The 22,417-nt window shown below is 36.2% G+C and overlaps 1 protein-coding gene across 25 annotated transcripts in view; it reads right to left on the bottom strand.

The window, feature by feature from the left end:
• SLC25A21 (solute carrier family 25 member 21) overlaps positions 1-22,417 on the bottom strand; it is a 463,129-nt gene that overhangs the window by 218,330 nt on the left and 222,382 nt on the right. Inside the window, exon 1 of one of the 25 annotated variants that reach the window (XM_036256797.1) lies at positions 1,813-2,167. The exons of the other annotated variants lie outside the window; for them this stretch is intronic. The gene's annotated coding sequence lies outside the window, so the exon portion shown is untranslated. Of the gene's footprint in view, positions 1-1,812; positions 2,168-22,417 lie in introns of those variants that run through there. 25 annotated transcript variants of the gene reach the window in all.

The following is a 22,417-nucleotide window of genomic DNA, read 5'->3' as shown; positions in this document are numbered from 1 at the left end:
AACCACCAAATAAACTACCAACATATTACCTCATGAAACAAGGAAACACACAGATTTTTTAAATTAAAAGCATAATACAAATTCTCTTAGCTAAGTACAAACAATGATGATACCACTCCAGGGAACTGGAGTTTACTTAGCTTCATCAATCATTTTTATTATGCAAATTAGAGCCTTTTTTTTTTTTTTATCCTCAACCAAGGACATTTTTCCATTTTTTTGTTCAGATAGAGCAGGAAAGAGAGAGAGAGAGAGAAACATTGACGTGAAAAAGACACATTGAGTGGCTGCCACCTGCACGACCCAACCAGGGCTGGGGACACACTGCAACCGAGGTACATGCCCTTAGCGGGAACCGAACCTGGGACTCACTGGACCACAGGCCAACGCTCTAACCACTGAGCCAAACCAGCCAGTGTGCAAATCAGAGCCTTAATGGAGGGTGCCATTGCTCCTACATAAAACTTGTGCTCATGCATCCTAAGGATGTGTAAGTGCTACTCTCAGTTATTTAGGTCCATTGAAACTATCAAATGCTCTTATTTGGGGAATTATAGCTAAAAAATTAACTGAGATATTACTTACTGCATCTTAAATACTTTTTTAAAAAAACCTAGCAGACAATGCAAGTATAAGTTTAGGGACCATTATAAATCATTCTTACTTCAAGACTCCAACAGACACTTCTCTCCATAAACAGATTTTGATAAACCCTGTGCTGGGTTGTTCTTTTATTTAACAATCTCTTATTAAGCATTTACTAAGTATAAAAGTATAGAGGGTTTTGAGCATCATGTTGAGCAGCTGGAATTTTCCAGGTGTGAAAGAAGAAGGCATCTCCTGGGGAGGTGAGACCTGTTTCCGAGACAGAGCCCTGGCAGAAGCAGCAGAGTGAAGAGAGACTGGATTCATGAGCTCGGGCAGGAGGCTTTTACATTAACATGGATGAGAAAAGATTAGTGCCTGGAATTGAGAAGTGGTGGTGGGGTTGGAGAGAAAGGGATTAATCAGTAAGATATTTAGAAGTTGATATGGGAATTGAGAAATAATCCTGAGGTTATCACCTGAGGGGATTGGGTAGATGTTTTTGATCCTAATAATATCTAAAAACACTACTATTTATTTCTTAGCCTCTATTTGAGATCCTCCCCTAGAAGTATCATGGAAGCATTCATTAGTGGCTTATTTTGGAGTTCAAGTCATTCATTTCTTCATTGAACAGCTCTGTGAATAGTTAACGATCTGTAAAACTCTGAACTGAAGAGGGAGAACTCTTTAAATTAAGTGTTTAAATCAAAGCTCCATTTATCATATTTTGTAAGTTCTCATTTGCTTCTCTAAATTAGTTGTGCCTATCTTTCAGTGTATTTTCTATTTCCTAAACTGGGAGGAAATTTTTAGTAGTTTTTAATATGATAAAAGGGAAAGTAAACTTGACTTGTTAGTGTTCTATGGATCAAAATGCCATAGGTTTTTAAAGCTCTAGTAAAACCTAAATCAGCAGCTGTCACGAAGCTGTGCTGTTTTCCAAAGACGGAATTTCTTCTGTTACTCCTCTTATGGTAGTCCCTGCTTTTCTGCAGGAGATATGTCCAAGACCCCCAGTGGGTACCTGAGACCACAAACCGTACTGAACACTATATATACACTTTGTTTTTCTCTATACATACATATCTGTGGTAAAGGGTAATTTATAAATTATGAACAGTAAGACATTAATAATAACTAACAATAACAGAACAATTATAACAATATACTGTAATAGAGTCACGTGAATGTGGTCTCTCTCAAAATATCTTATTGCACACTCACCTTTTCACTTAAAGGAAGCACGTTCTGGCTTCTCTTCGGCACGTATGAATTGCCAGCACTATGACTCTTGCACTTTGTGGCCATTATTAAGTAAAACAAGGGTGAGTTGAACACAAGCATCGTGATATCTTGACAGTTGATCTAATAACCAAGACGTCTACTAAGTCATAATGGGCGGGGAGTTCATACAGCACAGATATGCTATTCAAAGGAAGGCTTCATGTCCCAGATAGGACATCACAAGATTTCATTCACTCTACTTAGCTCGGCCTGCGATTCAAAACGTCTGAATTGTTTATTTCTGGAATTTTCCAGTTAATGTTTTCAGACCATGGTTGACCGTAGGTAACCGAAGCTGCAGAAAGTAAAATGATAGATAAGGGCGATTACTACTATACTCTACTACTGTTCCTAATTCTACTATTACTCTTATTATAACTACAATGGTCATCACCACCACTACTAAAATGGACTAACAGGGGAGAAATAATCTGCCCAAGGCCACACAGCTATTAAAGGACAAAGCTGGAATCCAATCCCTTTGTAGAGATTGTTACTTCAGTGGTCACCGATAAGCTATACTTCTCAGTATTCCTGCCCTGGTGGAATGCCCTCTTCATGTGACCCGCTTTGAATAATAAGACGTTAAGCTTGTGTTACGCAAGCAAAGGTTTGATAAACCACTTGTACATTGGTGTTTGCTCACAAGCTGGTAGACCCAGCTGGCGTATGCTTTTCAGCCCAAGCCACGTGAAGAGTTCACATTAAGGAGACCCGAGGCCCTCCAGTCCCAGCCCACAGCCTGCACCCACTCCCAGCCATTTGAGGCGTCATCTCGGCCACTACAGCCCCAGCAATCATCTGTCAAACTGCCTGACAGATTCCAAACAAGACCAGGTGAAGAACTGCCATGTGGACCCAAGCAACCCACAGGACTGTGAGAAATTATTAAAAATGGTTGCCGTTTTGAGCAGCTAAATTTGGGGATGATTTGTCATAGAAAAACAAAAAGAAGCCCAATTAGTTTGGCTCCAAAGCCTATGCTCTTTACCACTTTGCTATCTTGAACTAAAGTTACCTTATAAATATATACACAGCTGGGAGTACTCAAAACAGAGTTTATTCTTGTATTATTATGTATTAATTATTGTATTATTTTCCATATGAACAACTGTAAACCCACTTTTGCCTCACCCTGTATGTATACATATATATAATTTATTGAGTATTTATTTATTATGTATTATAAGTACATATTACTTCATATATATATTTATAAAATGTCTTCTCTGTGTGGTATCCTGTATCACTTAGTATCATAAATTTTTACCTTCAATACAAAGTGTATCCTAAGAATTAGAAACTAACTTGCCAAGAAAGTTCAGCTTTACCACAAGAACTAATTGTAGAAAGGATTAGATCTATTTCACTAACTCTTAAGAATTTATAACAATGTTCAGTCATTTATTCTATCATTTAACAAACAGTTAACATTTATTGCACAAATACGTGCCAGTGACCATGCTGAGCCGTCTACCTACATTTGCTCCTTGGAACCACAAGTTTGTACAAGGAACAGAGATGTACCGGGATCCATGCCTGAGGTTACAGCTGGAGAGTGGCAGAGCTGGAGCCCAGGCTCAAGTCCACCTAACCGTAGAGCCCAAGCTCTCTCCCCACATTTTGCTGCACTTGGTGTGGCCATACAAGCAGTAGGCACTAACCAAGTCCTAGTGAATGATGACCGAAAGCATAATTGAATATCTAGTCTCATTAAAAAGGCACTCAAAAGTGCCTATTCTTAGTTTCAATTTGAATTGATATAGTCTGCATTTTGAGATGAATCTATAGATTATTTTTAAACTAATATGCAAACAAAAATTAATGTGTAATGCCTAAAATTAATTTTTTGTGTTTGCGTAAAAGTTTTCCTACATGTTAGTTTGCAAAGATTTAAACCTCTGCCTGGCTAAAGTCATTGCTTAAATTATTAGCTCAATCCCCTCTTCCTTAGGCAACTGGCCAACTAGACTATCCCAGTGAAGCTAGGTGCACAGGTTATCTCTCATACAATGTATCACTGTGGATTCTAATGTTCTATTCACCCATCTACCTCCTCATCCTCTCCACCCACAATGCACTGTGAGGACTCTGAGAATAGGAAATATGCTTTTTAAAAATCTATGTTGTCGTAGAATCTTTGGTGAAAGACCAAATCCCTGGGCGGAAGGCAGCTTTCCTCCAATATTTCTCCCTCCTCTCCCCATCAGTCACCACCTGGGTTGCCCTTACACCTGCCCCTGGCTGAGAAACTCTGTTCTATTGAGAGATAACAGTAAAGACATAATTTCAAATAATAATGCAACTTTAAGTAATAATAAAACTTTAAGTTTCATTATTTAAGGTCACCTTTTTCCTTTTCATTTCCAAAACTTGTTACTTATACATTATGGGTTTAAGGTTCAGAAAAAGACATGGAAATTCACAATCAGAGAAGTCAGAAAATTTTAAGTCATCCCAATAAAGTGATCATCAAGGAGCAAAAGACTCCAAGAAATAGTAGGCATTTACAAAACGTGATTGCGCAGAATGCTGCCAAGTCACGTAATGAGAAGTCATGTGGTACAATCGCAATTACATAAGGATTTCCCTTAACAGGTAACTCTTCCAAGGCAGATATTTTACCTAAAAGCTAAATGCTAAATACATCGACATTGGCAGAAGGTGAGCAAGAACAGATGAATATAAACTCTCTAAAAATCAGAAAGACAGTAAGAACATCTTCCAGCTTAGAATAGATACATGTTTAACTGGCTTCCAGGTCCCCTTTAATCCCTGTAACAAAAATTAACAAGTGGTTTGCCAGTGTTTCAGGAGGTAGTACCCGGTCCACACGAGGCTGGGGAACATTTCCCAGTGCCGCCCAGTGACAGAAAACACTGTGAAGGTAAAAGCTCTCACGGCCGATGTGCAGCAGTTGATTGCCAATGGAAGCTCCAGGAAAGGATGATTAATATAAACAGGCTTTTGCCGGTGCTTCGCAGCAACATTACATAAAGCAGCGCTATTCCAGGAGACTTATATTTTCATTTCCAAGAGTCCATAGGGGAATGAATTTTTTTCCCTTCATCTTGTTTGATCTTTGATATTTAAGACCAACTTCTGTGTTTTGTTTATTTTTTCTTTGCATTGGAAAAAGAACATAAAGTGAGTGACAACACGTAATCAGGGCTAATTGGTATTTTTTTCAGAGAGGGGGGAAAAAAAAAGAAAAGAAAAGAAAACACCTTTTATGATGAGCCAAATGCAAACGTTTTACAAATAGAGTATATTGCACCAAATAATCATGTCAGTAAAGAAAGTGGTTACGTTGCATGCATGGAAGTATTTGTTAGTTTCAGATTTAATCACAGCAAGTGGTTTTAATTTATATTTCCCTGAAATTTGGCTATTACACAAAGCAAGTACTTTAAAAGACTAAATGATTGTCTTTTCCCTGAAGGAAAGAAACTGAAAGTTGATTTCAAACTATAAGAAATAATAGAGACAAAGCATTTCAAATAAAAATAAATAAAGGGGGTAGGTAAACCATCCGGTGACCAGCTTGTTTAACACAAGATGATTTTGCTTCCTTTTTTTCTTTTTTTTTTTAAATTACTATTTTTTCATCCTGAGAACAATCAGAATGACGCAAGCTAACTATTCTCCTTAAAGTACTATCAAATATGTAGGGGTCTTCTTGTTGCACTTTTGGTAAGATCTGTGTTTTTGAAACAGGTGATGACAGCAGTACTATTTTGTGTTATTTTAGCCGTCACTAGCCTTCCTAGTATTTTTCACCACTCCCACTTGCTGGCAGTATATCATGGCACAGTTTCAGCGGAATTCTACTATGAGCTGTGAGCTAACTGGGAAATGTCAACATGCAAAGCCATGTCTAGAATTAACCTGTCTTTAACAAGGGCAAACTCCCACACTCGCTCTCCTCTCTCAAAACTTAATTACACCAGAAGAATAGCAAAAAGGGGTGAAGAGGGGTGGATGAGAAGATGCTACAGATAATTCTATAACCAAAAGACATGATAATCACATAAAATCCACCATCAACATTTTACTATAAAATTACATACTGTTTGTCTTGTCAGGGAACAAACTCTCCCAATTAAAAACCACATGACCATCAGAGTAAGACTCTGTCCCTGAAAGTGCAAGGATCATGCCCATCAGCTTACTGTGATGCTTGCTATGTGCCTTCCTCTGTGGAACATCTGACTTTCATTGAACAGCTATTGAGGTTCCTGCTGTGACATCACACACTCAGGCATCAGCCTTGGCTGTGTAATCTGCCCCATGTCCCTGCTAATAACAAGAGGTCAACATTCTATCTCAAGCCAAGTTACACTCTATATGAGCTTCTCTTAGCATGGCTCCATGTCTGTTGACCTTGAAAAATGGCTGGTAACCACAGGACAAGTTGGCAAAGTCCCTGAAGGTCATGGCCCCCATGTAACCTAATCAGCATCTCTAAATAATTTGTCAGAATCAAGTTGAGAGTCATACACTGGAGACAATGCTGCCTGCAGACCTCACTCTTTTCCAGATAAGAAGCAGATTCAATGATTTCTGTGGAAAGGTTATGGAAATAGAAAAGAAATGTCCAAAAGTTTTGGTAAGATTTTAGAAAGCAAAGAAATAAAAGGTAGTTTTCAGATTAAAAATATAAGAATTGATTAAAGCCTTTCCTGGATTCTCAGTAATATGAGAAAATTTCACCAAGAAAAGAACAGAGATTTAAACGTCTGGACTGTCGTCAGTATAAGTAACTTCTGATGATGCCAGCAGCATCCTGGGGGTCATAAAATGACATGAAAAAGAGCTCAGTTGTCTCTTAAAGAGATCATTTCTCATTTGGGCTATTCATACTTTGTCCTGTCAAACATTAATTTATTTTATATCCTATTGTCAGGGAGAATATATATACATAGTCATTCCTCATTCTTTCTTGTATATACATAGTTCAAAGCTACTCGTACTGTTCTAGCACAAAACAAACAAAACACAATGTTTTTCCAACATAATTTTGATTGAGGCTTCATTTAAATCCACTCTTTAACAGCTGTGGATAATGTGAAGATGCTGGTGGAGTCTACTGAAACCCATAAAAAAGATGCTATCTAATTGTATGCCATAATGGCATACATTGTTGATTTTGTTTAAATAACATAAATTTGAAGTTCAATTAATTTTAAAAGAATGGATACAGATCTTGACAGAATTATAGCAATCATTAAGGTAATTAGTTTATAACTACTGCCTTTGAACTGTTGACTTTCAGATCTGTATGTCTAGATTTGATCTAAGACCCAGACCTAGCTTTTAAACTGCCTTCCTGGACAGTTCCACCTGGATGTCTCTTGGGCACCTCAACCTTGATCTGATCAGAATCTCTCGTGTCTCTTCCCAGAACCAACTACCCCATCAATCTGTTCCTGCTTTGGCTCTTTCCAAACATTCTGCATGCAGTCGTTCAAGTCAGAAACCTGGACTTTATCCTAGGTGTCTTTAGCTCTCATGTCCAAGCATGTCTCTAAATGTGGGAATTTCTAACTCTGATTTCTCTCATATCTCTTCCCTTCTCTCCATTTCAAATGTCCTTATTAGGCTTTTATTATTTCTTGACTGGACTTTAACAATATCCTCTACTATGGCTCCTTCTGCTTCACATTTCTCTTCACTCTTCATGCATATCTGATATTGCTGATCCATTCCCCCAGTGGCTGTCCACTACCCATAGGCAATGATTCATCCAATCAACTCTTTCTCCTGGGTAGGCCTCCTGCTTTCTGGCCCTACAGAAGGTTTGGTTTTAGCCTGGCCCTCTGGACACGATGCATGTCTCCCAGGCATCTCCAAACTAAGTGAGGCCCCTTTCCCACAGTTCCTTGTTTAGACCTTGTTTCTTATCATAATTTCTTTACATATCTATCCCCTTTCTCTCCAAACTGTGAGCTCCTCAAAAGCCAAAATTCATGTGCTGTGATAGATATGATAGATGCTCAGCATCTATCCAACGCATGGTGCATAGGAGGCAATTGGATTATGTTTAATGGGTAAATAAGCAAAGAGATCAAGCAAGAGATGACAGATGCTTCAGTTCTTGAATTCAAAGCTATGTAACTAAGACAGAAAATACAGAGGCAAACTGATGGCATCTATTGTTTGAATAGTTCCTAATCAAACATTAGTGAAATATTACTTACAAGGAAAAAATTAAGAGTCTAAGATACACAAGGCTAATATAAACACCAGGAGGTACCTTACATTTGTATTGTACCATTAGTAGAAAAGATTAAAAACATTTAGTTCCAGGAAATGCACATTTTATTTTCAATCCGTTGCAATCTAAGGACAAATTAAATATTCTCACCTCAAATATGAGAACTGACATCATCATCCTATTGTTTTCTGCCATTTCATGATTACAAGAGTTTTTCAGAGCCTGAGGTATGTCATTTAGCATCGATTTTTCTGTGTGGATATCTACAGTGTTCAAGGCACTAGACCTCGGGGAAGAGACAAAAACTTCCTTCCGTGACTGTGAGGCAGAAGTATACTCTCAAAAAGGAATATAAAATGGAAAGACCCATAAGTTCCTCAGCTCAGGCCAGCTTTCTTATTGCCCAAGATTTACTATAAAGACTGAGCTGAAAACATTGCAAAAAATCTTAACATCAGTATAGCAGATGTTAGACATACTTTGAGCTCCAGATGTCCACAAACAGCTTTGCTACACTGAGTCAGACCCATGGGTCACCCACCCAAAATCACATGTCTTTACGGAGATCAAGGGACGATTGTGGGATGCCATGGTTTTCCTCCAAAATGCCAAAACTTAACATGATAAGCAAGTACTTCTCAAACAATCCCGGTTTCCTAAATAACTTATTGAAAAGCTATCATCCTCAAGTTGATTTAAATCCTTCCTGAAAAACAAAATGTATTACAGACTCCTGATCTGGACCTAGGGAATTGGCTGGACTTGAATCAGAATTGTTTTCAGAATTGCAGGATGAGAAACCCAACACAGAGGGCTTTAAACAGATTTCTCCAAGGGCAGGGAAATGCTGTCCACAATAATTGTGCAAATCTAGAGCCATTTTTAGAAATCACCTTCGATTTAATATAAATAAATGTCATACTTTCTCATTGTAAATGATCAGAAACCAACACAACTGTAAAAGTAGAAATAAAATGGAGAAGCTATAATTTTGTCATATATGTTTATTACCTTTAAAAATAACTAATGAAAAACATTCACACACACACACACACACACACACTCCAAGCCCAAATGGGGGAAAAAGAGAGAAGCTGTAAAAGAAAAAGCCCAAAAGATCCTTTTAAGTGTAAGACACATAAATTTTTCTTTTTCTCTCTCTTTAACAACCCCCCTCTGTGAAATAGGTTTTATGTGATCAGTCAGAACTTCTAGATGGTAACTAAAACAGGAGGAAACAGAATAAAAAGAGGAAGAGTCCAGGGCAGAATTCACATTCTTCCCATTGCTCTCGGAAATATTTATCTCAAAAAAGATAAATAAGAGAAATGTATCATTCTTATAAGCTCAGATGCTACAGTCCTCTTTAAATCCTTTTAAACCAAAATTCTTTACCAAATCCGCTTTGGCATTAGATATAATACTTTATTTTAAACTGATTCACACTAAGATTTAAACAGTTATTTCCATGTGAGAAATTAGGGAATTGCAATTAGGTTATATCTCTATTATGTTTCTTTATACATGTTTGAACATGATTTGTTTATGGAGTCACATTTTTAGGTAAAAACTCTTAATCCATCTTCAGAAGCCATGAATTAATATTAAGTGCATTTTAACCTTTGATGAACATTTGCTAAGAAGTATAGTGAACTAACACTGGGGTCATGTCAGAATATCCTAATGGTACTTCCTATGTTCAAAGCCATTTCTCTATCTCATAAAAATTTAAAATTTTCACCCTGGCTGGTTTGGCTCAGTGGTTAAAGTGTCAGCCTGCGGACCAGTGATACCCAAGTTTGTTTCCCTTTAAGGGCGCGTACCTCGGTTGCAGTTTGTCCCCGGCCCTGGTTGGTCGTGTGGGTGGCAGCCACTCGATGTGTCCCTTTCACATCGATGTCTCTCTCTCTCTCTCTGTTCCTCTCTCTCCCTCCCACTCTATCTGAACAACAAATGGAAAAATGTCCTCAGGTGAGGATAAAAAAAAAAATTAAAATTTCCTATTCCTTCCATTTAATGGAAGAAATATATACACATTTGAAATATTCAAAGGCCAAATTTTTGGTAATTATTCAGGAGGCCAAAGAATAAATAGGAATTTTGATTGAATCAGAGATATATCCTCACTTGATTTGTAATCAAAATGTTTCCTTACTAAAGACCACAGACCACATTATTGTATCACATACTTAAAGACAAAAAGACAAATAATTGTGATGAATGAAAGTAAAAATCTTGCCAATGAATTTCATACTCTGTATGTGAAATTACACTACCATAAAAGCTCTTTATTCTGTATAGATGTCCTGAAGATATTTTGTTTTGTCATTTCTCCAGAGTTTTCTTTTCTGATTGCTCATTTCAATCTGGAAATCAGTCAAATAAACACAAACAATCAAACAATCAAACAATCAAAACGTAGCTGAAGAAGCAAGTTCTGCTGTATTGGGGAAGTAAACCAGTTGACATTTTTTCCCCCATATATTGTGTTAATCTTATAAACATTTTTTTTTTCTAGTTACATTTATGGCAGGACAAAAATGTGTGTGTGTGCATTTGTGTGTGTGTGTGTGTGTGTGTGTATACACATATATATATCCTATTACAGAGACAGATGTATGAAAAAGCTATTGATTTGGGTAAAATAAATCTTGGTATCATATGTACTTTTATTTCCATAGAAAATTTAGAGTTTTTAAATAGGCTTCCTTTGAAATTTTCTGTTCCCATACAAGTGGGAAGAATGTGATATAATTTTTAAAAATATAGATTCAAGTCATTTTAACTATGTTTATATTTACATCATTTTAAAATCATGGCAAGTTAAATAGTCTTTATAATCAGGACAGCTACCCTAACAGATTCTCTAAACAAACTCGTGTAAATATTAGTTGAGAGACTCCGCAAGCTGAAAAGGTACCACGTGTCTTTGAGAAACTGGGCCATTCCCAAGCACAGACTTTCCGTCATACCTTCTCTTTAAGTGTCCCTGGAAGAAGCGCCACACGACAGGAAGAGAAATGTGTTTTATATGGTGATGCTACACTGAATAATTTTAATAATTTTACCTCCATTCTTGCAGTTTGGGTTTTACAGATAATTACAGCAGATAAAAGCTACAAAAATAGAAAAGGAGGAGCACTAATACTTCCACTGATGTAATGGGAAATGTTATACCACTTAATCCAAAAGAAATTCTAAAATTAATCAAAGTTAATTCACTCATCATTTTTTTGTTCAATAAATATTGTTCACATACTATCTATGTATTAAGAAAACAACTTACATTGATAATTATTGATTCATGATTTACAATCAATCATATGTGGGAAAGCGAATCTGCTTGCTTTTAACTGTTCTATAAAATAACTTAAGGAATTTTAGGTATAATGCAATCTTAAAAATTTGAGTTATCCTTTAAAGTTGTTTAACAACCTCTTCTCCTAACATACAAGGTAGAAATTATGGTCCAATAAACTTTGCCTTCAAATGAGAAAATAGTAGTAGCAATTATTTCTCCACTAAAGACAATATTATTTCATTTGTTCATTCAGAGAACATACATTGAGCACTTTCTACATGCAAGGCACGTCCTCGGTCTTAGAGATGCTAAAATGAAATTCCAATATAATAGGAAAAATTACAATATGTTTATGAGAATTTGAGAAGCTAATTCTTGTCATGGAAATGCAAAATATACATGGAACTGCAAAAGCCAATCATGATAAGGAGCAAAGTTAGAGAACTTACACTAGTACATATCAAGGTGTATGAAAAAGTTATAGTAAGACAATATGATATAAGGATAAACTAATGTGATATGAGGATAAACTAATACACCAATGAAATAGAATTTTAAATTCCACAAATAAATCTATGCATATAAGATCCCATGATTTATAACTAATGTGCCAAGGAAGAACAGTAAGGAAAGGAAGGTCTTTTTAGTGAATGGTACTGGGACAATTGAATATCCATATAGAAGGAAAATGAATCTTGACTCTTACACCACACTATATATCAACATCAATTCTAGATGGACAGTACATCTAAGCACCAAAAGTAAAACAAGAAAACTTTAAAGAAAAAAACTACAGAAGACAATCTTCAGAAATTTGAGGTAGACAAAGATTTATTAAACAGATCACAGAAAGAGCTACATAGGGGAAAGTGATAAATTGGATTACATTAAATTTTTAAAAATTTCACCAAAAGAACAATTGAGAAAATAAAAAAGAAAGCCATAGGGTGGGAGAAGATATTTGTAATATGTATACCAACAAATGACTCCTATCTTGAACATGTAAAATGATTCTTACAAATCAATAACAAAAAGTCAGAAAAAAAAGGGGGACAGATTTGAGTCCTCTCATATAAGCAAATATATTTAAAAGTTCTCCAATTCACTAACCACCATGGAAGTGCAAATGAAATCCACAATGCAATAACAAAATACATCCATCAGGATGGCTAAAATGAAAACACACACATACACATTAACAAATGTTATTGAGGATGTGGAACAGCTCAGATATTGCTGAACTATAAATTGGTAAAACTACTCTGGAAAACTGTTTGGCAGAATCTGCTATACCTTAATACACACATACCTTATTATACAACGGTTTCATTCTAGGAATATACCCAACAGAAAAAGATATATATGTAATCACCAAAAGACATGTATAAGTAATAATGTAATAAAAATAATTGTCTCAAACCAGAACATTAGAAGTGAAATGAATAAATTACATTGTAATACTCAACTTCAGTGAAAATAAATGAACAAGAGCCCTGGCAGGTTTGGCTCAGCGGTTGGAGTGTCAACCCACAGACCAATGAGTTGCGGGTTCAGTTCTGGTCAAGGGCACGTACCTCAGTTGTGGTTTGTCCCCAGCCCTGGTTTGGTCATGCGGGAGGCAACCAATCGATGTGTCCCTCTCACACAATGTTTCTCTCTCTCTCCCTCTCTCTCCCACTCACTCTCTCTCTCCCCCTCCTACTCTATCTGATGATAAATGGAAAAATATCCTTGGGTGAGGATTTAAAAAAATAAGAGGAAAATGAATGAACGAGAGAGCTACATAAAAAAAAATGGGTGAATCTCATAAATATGATATTGAATTAAAGAAGACAGACCCCAAAAGCACATAGTGTATGATTCCATTTCTATAAAATTCAAAAGAAGGCAAAACTAACGTAGGGTAGTAGATATTAGAATAGTAATTTGAAGGGGACAAAAGAGGATCTCAGGGGTGCTGATTGTGTTCTGGTATTCTGGTTTAGATAGATGTGTTTCCTTTGTAAAAGTTTTGTTAGGCTGAACTTTATGATTTGTGCATTTTTCTATATGTATGCTATACTGTGATTTAAAAATCACTTTTAGAATTACATTATTGAAACTTCCAATTTTGTCCATGATTTGGTCTCACAACTGAACTTTCCCTCCCACCAAAAACAACTAGAAAACCAGACAAAATATGGAGCAGCTGTCTTTAGACAATTGATAACTAGCAGTTCAGGGCTCTTTTCCCTAAAATAGAGGAAACAAAGTTATCTCTATGGTCATCCCCGCATTTCTCCTGAAAACACTTTCTAAACTGTGGTTCAGGAAGGGGCAACCCAACCAAAGTACCAAGGTCTTCTTGAATTGAGAAGACAGAAATCAGAATTCAGGAAGGCCAAGGCAGCCCTAATTTGGAAGACAGAATATCAAATAGGAATCATCCTTGCTGAGAAGCTCCAGAAATGGGAGTCCTGTTGGATTTTTGTTTTTGTTTTTCTAAATTATAGGGTGTACATGTATATAATAAAATTCTACAAGACCAGGCAAAGAACTGTGAGGAAACTGGAGCTAAACTAGTCACAGAGCTCACAAGGGCTGGGATATGTTCATGTATATATATTTTTAAATATTTTTTTCTTTATTGATTATAAAGAGACAGGAAAGGAGAGAGAGAGAGCGATAAAAACATTGATGGAGAGAATATTGACTGGTCACCTCTTGCATGCCTCCCACTGGGGAATGGACCCACAACCTGGGCATGTGCCCTGACCGGGAATCGAATCAACAACCTCTTGGTGCATGGGTTGATGCTCAACCACTGAGCCACACCGACCAGGCACGTTCATATATTTTAAATAGCCAGAGTAGAGAAATATCATTGAAAATATGGAGCAGTCAGTAGAGACTCCAGAAGGGTCATACCTTTAGCGGGGCTAAACTAGCTCTAGAATAAGAGATACGTGATATCCTTCAAAACTTGAAAACAAGATTTGAAAGAACCCAAGATGATCCATAAGTAACTTAACTGCCTAAAAAACAAAGTAGAAACATATTTAAAAATAAAAGAGAAATCCAGACACTCAACAATGTAACATTTACAATGTCTAGCACCCAATAAAAAATAAAGATGCTGTGCCTGGCCAGTGTGGCTTAGTGGCTGAGCATTGACCCATGCGCCCAAAGGTCACCGGTTTGATTCCCGGTCAGGGCACATGCCCAGGTTGTGGGCCCAATCCCAGTGGGGGGCATGCGGGAGATGGCCAATTGGTGTTCTCTCCCATTGAATTGATGTTTCTATCTCTCTCTTCTTCTCCTTTCCTTTCTCTCAAAAAAAAAAAAATTAATAAAGAAAAAAAGAAAGAAATGCAATTGATCTTTTATGTTAATTTTGTCTCCTATAACTTTACTGAATTTATTAGTTCTAACAGTATTTTGGTGGAGTCTTTAGGGTTTGCTATGTACAAGATCACATCAACTGTAAACAGAAATAATTTTACTTCTACCTTTCAGATTTAGATGCCTTTTATTTCATTTTCTTGCCTAATTGCTCTGGCTAGAAATTCCAGTACCATGTGGAATAGGAGTGGCAAGAGTGGGCATCCTTGGCTTATTTCTGCTTTAGAGGAAAAGTTTTCAGTTTTTCACCACTGAGTATATTAGCTGTTCAGAAATATTCCTCCTAACCTAGGTTGTGGAGAAATTGAATCCCCTTGTACACTGTTAGTGGGAATGTAAAATGGTGCAGCAGTTATGGAAAATTGTATGGAGGTTCCACAAAAAATTAAAAATAGAACTGCCATATGATCTAGCAATCCCATTTCTGAGTAAATATCCAAAAGCATTACAATAAGGAACTTGAAGAGATATCTGTACTTCCATAATCATAGCATTGTTATTCACAATAGTGAAGATATAGAAAGAACCAAAATGCCCATCGACAGAAAGCTGAATGAAGAAAATGTGGTATATACATACAATAGAATATTATTCCTCCTTAAAAAAAGAAGGAAATCCTACTATTTGTGGAAACATACCTGGATGTGGAAGCTATTATGCTAAGTGAAATAAGTCAGCCACACAAGGACAAATAGTATAAAGTATCTAAAATAGTCAACCTTACAAAAGCAGAGATTAATTGATGGTTGCCAGGGAATGAGGGGAGTGGAAAACCAGGAGTTGTTGTTTAACTGGCACACAGTTTCAGTTGTGCTAGATGAATAAGAACTAGAAATCTTCGATACAACATCAATCGTGCTTGTATTTGATAATGTGGTATTGTGCATTTAGAAATTTAACAGGTGTGTTTAAGGTGGGTCCTCCCATGCTCATCCAAACCCAGTAGAGGGAACCACAAACAGCAGAACACCAACACCCACAGAAAAAATTTGGCAGGCTCCAAAACACACTGAGATAGCCAAAATGGTCAAACAAAGAAACAAATCCCAAATGAAAGAACAAGAGACCTCTACAGAAGATCAGATAAATGAAATGCGGTTAAGCAAGTTATCAGAGGTAGAGTTCAGAGCCATGATCTTTAAGCAGCTCAACAGCATGAGTAAGGACATCAACACCATGAGTAAAGATATAGAAGCATTGAAAACAAACCAAGTGCAAATGAAGAATAACATAGCAGAAATAAAGAACACCTTGGAAGAACTAAACAGCAGAGGAGAGGAAGATGAGGACCAGATCAGTAAATTAGAAGACACGATAGAAAAAATCAACCAATCAGAAAACCAAAAGGGAAAAACAATTTAAAAACAGAAGACAGCTTAAGAGAACTGTGGGACAACTGAAAACATAATAATATTTGCATCATAGGAGTCCCTGAATAATAATAATAAAAAAAAGAGCAAAAGTTAGAGAACATATTTGAAGAAATAATGACAAAAATTGCCCTAATTTGGTGAAGGAAGAAGGCATTCAAGTTCAAGAAGCACAGAGAGCCCCAAGTAAGAAGAACCCAAACAGGCCCACACCAAGACACATAGTAATTAAAATGCCAAAAATTAAAGACCAAGAGAGAATTCTAAAAGCAGCAAGAGATAAGCAACAGGTTACCTACAAAGGAACCCCCATAAGGCTATCATGACTTCTCAACAGTAACACTACAGGCCAGAAGGGAGTGGCATGAGGTAATCAAGGTCATGAGAAACAAAGATCTGAATCCAGGACTTCTCTACCCAGCAAGGCTATCATTCAAAATAGAAGATCAAATAAAGAGCTTCCCAGACAAAAAAAAGACTAAGGGAATACATTAGCAGCAAACCAGCACTGCAAGAAATGTTAAAAGGACTGCTGTAATTAGTAGAAGAAACAGGAAGAAGAAAAATATAACCACACTAAACAAAAATGGCAATAAATAAGTACCTATCAATAGTCACGCTAAATGTAAATGTAAAAAGACACAGAGTAGCTGATTGAATAAGAAAGCATGACTCATAGATATGTTGTTTACAAGAGACCCATATCACAACAAAAGACTCACATAGGTTAAAAGTGAAAGGATGAAAAAATTCTTCCAAGCAAACAAAAAAGAAAAAAAAAGTTGGGGTAGCAATACTCATATTTGATAAAATAGATTTCAAAATGAAGGCCATAACTAGAGATAAAGAAGGTCATTACATACTATTGAAAGGATCTATCCAACAGGAAGATATAACTTTGGTAAATATATATGCACCCAATATAGGAGCACCAAAATATATTTAAAATCTTCTGGGGGACTTCAAAGGAGAAATCGACACCAATACAATCAGCAGGGAACTTCAACATCCCGCTGACATCACTAGATAGATTCTCTAGACAAAAAATTAACAAGGAAACAGAGACTCAAATGAAGCACTAGACCAAATGGATTTAATAGATATCTACAGGGAATTACACCCCAAAACTACAGAATTCACATTCTTCTCAAGTGCACATGGGACATTCTCAAAGATAGACCACATGTTAGAACACAAATTAAGTCTCTACAAGTTGAAGAAGATTGAAATCATATCAAGAATCTTCTCAGATCACAATGGCATGCAACTAGAAATCAACTGCAACAAGAACATGCAAAGACATTTTAACACATGGAGTCTAAATATCATGTTATTAAACAATGAATGGGTTACCAAGGAGATCAAGGAAGAAATTAAAAACTTCCTGGAAACCAATGAAAATGAACACACAACAACACAAAATCTGTGGGATACAGTGAAAGCAGTACTGAGAGGGAAGTTCATAGCACTACAGGCCTACCTCAAGATATAAGAAAAATTTCTAATAGACTATCTAACCACACAACTTAAAGAACTAGAAAGCAAACGAAAAGAAAACCCCCAGAGCAAGTAGAAGGAAGGAAATAGTAAAGATCAGAGCAGAAATAAATGACATTGAGAATAAAAAAAGAAAAAAAAAAACAAACAATTCAAAGGATCAATGAAACAAAGAGCTGGTTCTTTGAAAAGATAAACAAGATTGATGGACCCTTAGCTAGACTCACCAAGAAACAAGGAGAGAGAACCCAAATACACAAAATCAGAAATGAAAGAGGAGAAACAATAACTGACACCATAGAAATACAAAGGATTGTTAACAGATATTATGAACAATTATATGGCAACAAATTCGACAATCTAAGTGAAATGGACAAATTTCTAGAAACACATAACCTCCCATAACTGGACTGGGAAGAGATAGATAACTTGAACAGACCAATAACAACTAAGAAAATTAAAGATGTAATCAAGATTCTACCAGCAAACAAAAGCCCAGGCCCAGATGGCTTTATGGGGGAGTTTTACCAAGCATTCAAAGAACTAACACCCATTCTTCTCAAACTATTCCAAAAAATTCAAGAAGAAGAAATACTTCCAAACTCGTTTTATGAGGCCAGCATAATTCTAACTCCAAAATCAGAAAAAGACGCTACAAAGAAAGAAAACTACAGCCAATATCCCTGATAAACATAGATGCCAAACTCCTGAACAAAATACTAGCAAATTGGATCCAGCAATACACCAAAAAAATTATTCATTATGACCAAGTGGGATTTATCCCAGGGATGCAAGGCTGGTACAATAATCGCAAATCAATAAATGTGATACACCACATAAACAAAATGAAAGATAAAAACGACATGATCATATCAATAGATGCTGAAAAAGTATTTGACAAAATCCAGCATCCATTTATAATAAAAACGCTCAGCAATGTGGTAATAGAGGGATCATATCTCAATATAATAAAGGCCATATATGAAAGACCTACAGCCAACATCATACTCAATGGGCAAAAACTAAAAGCATTTCCCTTAAGAACAGGAACAAGACAGGGATGCCCACTTTCACCACTCTTACTTGACATAGTACTGGAAGTCTTAGCCACAGCAATCAGACATGAAGAAAAAATAAAATGGATCCAAATTGGAAAAGAGGAAGTGAAACTGTCATTATTTGCAGATGACATGATATTATATATAGAAAACCCTAGAGACTCCATCAAAAATCTACCAGACTTGATAAATGAATTTGGCAAAGTAGCAGGATACAAAATTAACATCAAGAAATCGATGGCATTCTTATACACCAATGATGAACTCACAGAAAGAGAAACTAAAAAAAAACAATCCCATTTACCATCGTGGCAAAAAAATTAAGATACCTAGGAATAAACTTAACCAAAGAAGCAAAGGACCTCTTCACAGAAAACTACAGAACATGGAAAAAAGAAATAGAGGAACATATAAAACAGTGGAAGCACGTACCTTGTTCATGGATTGAAAGAATTAACATCATTAAAATGTCCATACTACCCAAAGCAATCTATAGATTCAATGCAATCCCCATCAAAATACCAATAACATATTTTGCAGAACTAGAACAAATACTTCAAAAGTTCATATGGAACCAAAAAAAAAAAAAAAACCCTGAATAGCCAGAGCAATCTTGAAAAAGAAGGACAAAGTAGGTGGGATCACAATACCGGATATCAGGTTATACTACTAAGCTACTGTAATCAAAATAGCCTGGTACTGGCACAAGAACAGGCATATAGACCAGTGGAGCAGAACAGAGAACCCAGAAATTTACCCAAGACATTATGCCCAATTAATATTTGACAAAGGTGGCAAGAGCATACAGTGGAGTAAAGACAGCCTCTTTAATAAATAGTGTTGGGAAAATTGGACAGCTACATGCAAAAAAGTGAAACTAGACCATCAACTTAAACCATCACAAGAATAAACTCAAAATGGATAAAAGACTTAAATGTGACTCATGAATTCATAAAAATCCTAGAAGAAAATGTAGGCAACAAAATTTCAGACATCAAAAGCAGCAGAATTTTCACTGATACATCACCTAAGGCAACGGAAACAAAGAAAAAAAATGAACACTTGGGACTACGTCAAACTAAAAAGCTTCTGCAGAGCAGAAGAAACAACCATCAAAATGGAAAGGGAACCCACTGTTTAGGAGAGTATAATTGCCAATGATACATCAGATAAGGGGTTAATTTCCAAAATATATAGAGTACTCATACAACTCAACAAAAGGAAGACAAAGAACCCAATTAAAAAATGGGCAGAAGACCTAAATAGACACCTCTGCAAAAAAGACATACAAATGGCCAAGAGACATATGAAGAAATGTTCAACATCACTAATCATCAGAGACATGCAAATTAAAACTATGGGGTATCACCTCACACCTGTCAGAATGGCCACCATCAACAAATCATCAAACAAGTGCTGGTGAGGATGTGGAGAAAAGGGGACTCTAGTACACTGCTGGTGGGAATGCAGACTGGTGCAGCCATTGTGGAAAACAATATGGTGCTACCTCAAAAAATTAAAAATTGAACTTCCATTTGACCCAGTGATCCCACTGCTGGGAATATACCCTAAGAAGCCTGAAACACCAATCAGAAAGAATATATGTACCCCCATGTTCATAGCAGCACTATTTACAATAGCTAAGATCTGGAAACAGCCCAAGTGTCCACCAGTAGATGAGTGGATAAAAAAATCTGTGGTGCATACATACAATGGAGTACTATGCAGCTGTAAGAAAGAAAGATCTCTTATCCTTTGAGACGACATGGGGGGACCTGGAGACTATTATCCTAAGCAAAACAAGCTAAGCAGAGAAAGACAAATATCACATGATCTCACTTATTTGTGGAATATAATGAACATAACAGTCTGAGGAACAGGGTAGACCCATAGACGTGGAAGAAGGGTATGGACTGACAACCCTCAGAAGAGAGGGTGAAGGGGGGAGATAAACTACAGATTTTATATGCATGTACACATAACAGATAAACATGGACAACAAAGCTGGGGACGGGGTGGGGGGATGGGGTGGAGGGTGTCAATGGGGAAAAAAGTAGAAATGTCTGTAACAAAAATAAATTAATAAAAAAAATAAGAAATTCGTTAAGAGTATAGAGCTCATGTTAAATATTCTTCACACACACACACACACACACACACACACACACTGCAAAGGGACACGAGGAAACTTTTGGAGGTGATGGATATGTTTATTACCTTGACTTTAGTGATGGAATCATGTGTACATATATATGTACAAAGTCATTAAATTGTATAGATTAATTATGTGCAGTTTTTGTATATCAATTAAAATCAAATAAAACTATAAAAACAAACCAAGAAATAAAATGCAATAGTAAAATATGTTTACTTTCTCAATCCAACAGAATGCAAAAATAGATAGATGAAAGGACAAATAATAGTGGAGCAAAAGAAAACAACTGGCCGAATAGTAATTTTCAACCCTGTTGTATCTCTAATTACATTAATTGTACAAGGTTTAAACCATTATCTGACCCAGAGACTGTCCAATTAGATTAATAAAAAAGTAAGGCCCAATTATATGCTATCTAGTGGAAGTCCACTTTAATTATAAAAATACCGACAGGCTAAAAGGACAAAAAAGATAGATTGTGCAAACACTAGTTATTAAAAAACAAAATAGATATGTTAATATTAGACAATGCAGACTTCAGAATAAAGAATATTATGAGAAATATAGACATTTTATAATGATAAACAGGTCAATTCATCAAAAAACACAATAATCATAAAGGCGCATTCACCTAATAACAGAGCTTCAAAATACAGGAAACAGTCCTGGACAGTGTGGCTCAGTTGGTTGAGCATAATTCGATGCAATAAAAGGCCGCTGGTTTGATTCCCGATCAGGGTACATATCTAGGTTGCGAGTTCAGTCCCTGCTTGGGGTATGTTTGGGAGGCAACATGGATGTTTTTTCTCTCTCTCTAAAATCAATAAAAACATATTTTAAAAAAACAAAACATGCAACAGACAGAATTCAAAACAGAAATAGACATATTCACAAATATCGTTGTTAGTTGAAGACAGAAAATCAATAAGTATATAGAAGAGTTGAGTATCATCAACTAATTTGACCCTACCAACATTTATAAAATGCTCCACTCAGCAACTGCATACTACACATTCTTTAGAGTGTACATGAAACATTTACAACATAGACCATACGCTGGGTCATAAAACTAGTTTAATAAATTGGCTGAAACTGAAATCAGGAGTATGTTCTCTGACCATACTGAATTAAATTAAAATCAATAAGAAGTAAGAAATTAAAGAACATAGTTTAAAATAACTAAGGTCCCAGAAAAGAAATCATATCAAAAAATAGAAAATATTTTTTAGCTGAAGGATAACGAAAACCCACACAATTTGACCTTGGGGTAGGCAACACTTTCTTAGGGGTAAAAAGCATTCATGTTAAATAATAATAATAATAATAAAGGTGATTTTTAAACAAAGAATTTAAATGAAGACATTTTGGGGGAGAGCAGAGGATGGAGAACCTTGGAAGAGAAAGAAGAAAGATAAATCAGTAGAGGTAGATGTGACTCTATCAGGGAACTTGTCAGAACTATCTAAGGATCCAGGTGGAGTAACATTTATCTTAAGATGCCAAATTAAAAAAACAAAACAAAACAAGAGGTCAGGTAAAGAGAGCACACAAAATAGTGATGAAACT

Source organism: Molossus molossus, unplaced genomic scaffold (assembly GCF_014108415.1).
Source record: "Molossus molossus isolate mMolMol1 unplaced genomic scaffold, mMolMol1.p scaffold_m16_p_1, whole genome shotgun sequence".
Taxonomy (NCBI): domain Eukaryota; kingdom Metazoa; phylum Chordata; class Mammalia; order Chiroptera; family Molossidae; genus Molossus; species Molossus molossus.
The sequence above is the reverse complement of the archived record's forward strand: the minus strand, read 5'-3'. Positions and strand labels throughout refer to the sequence as shown.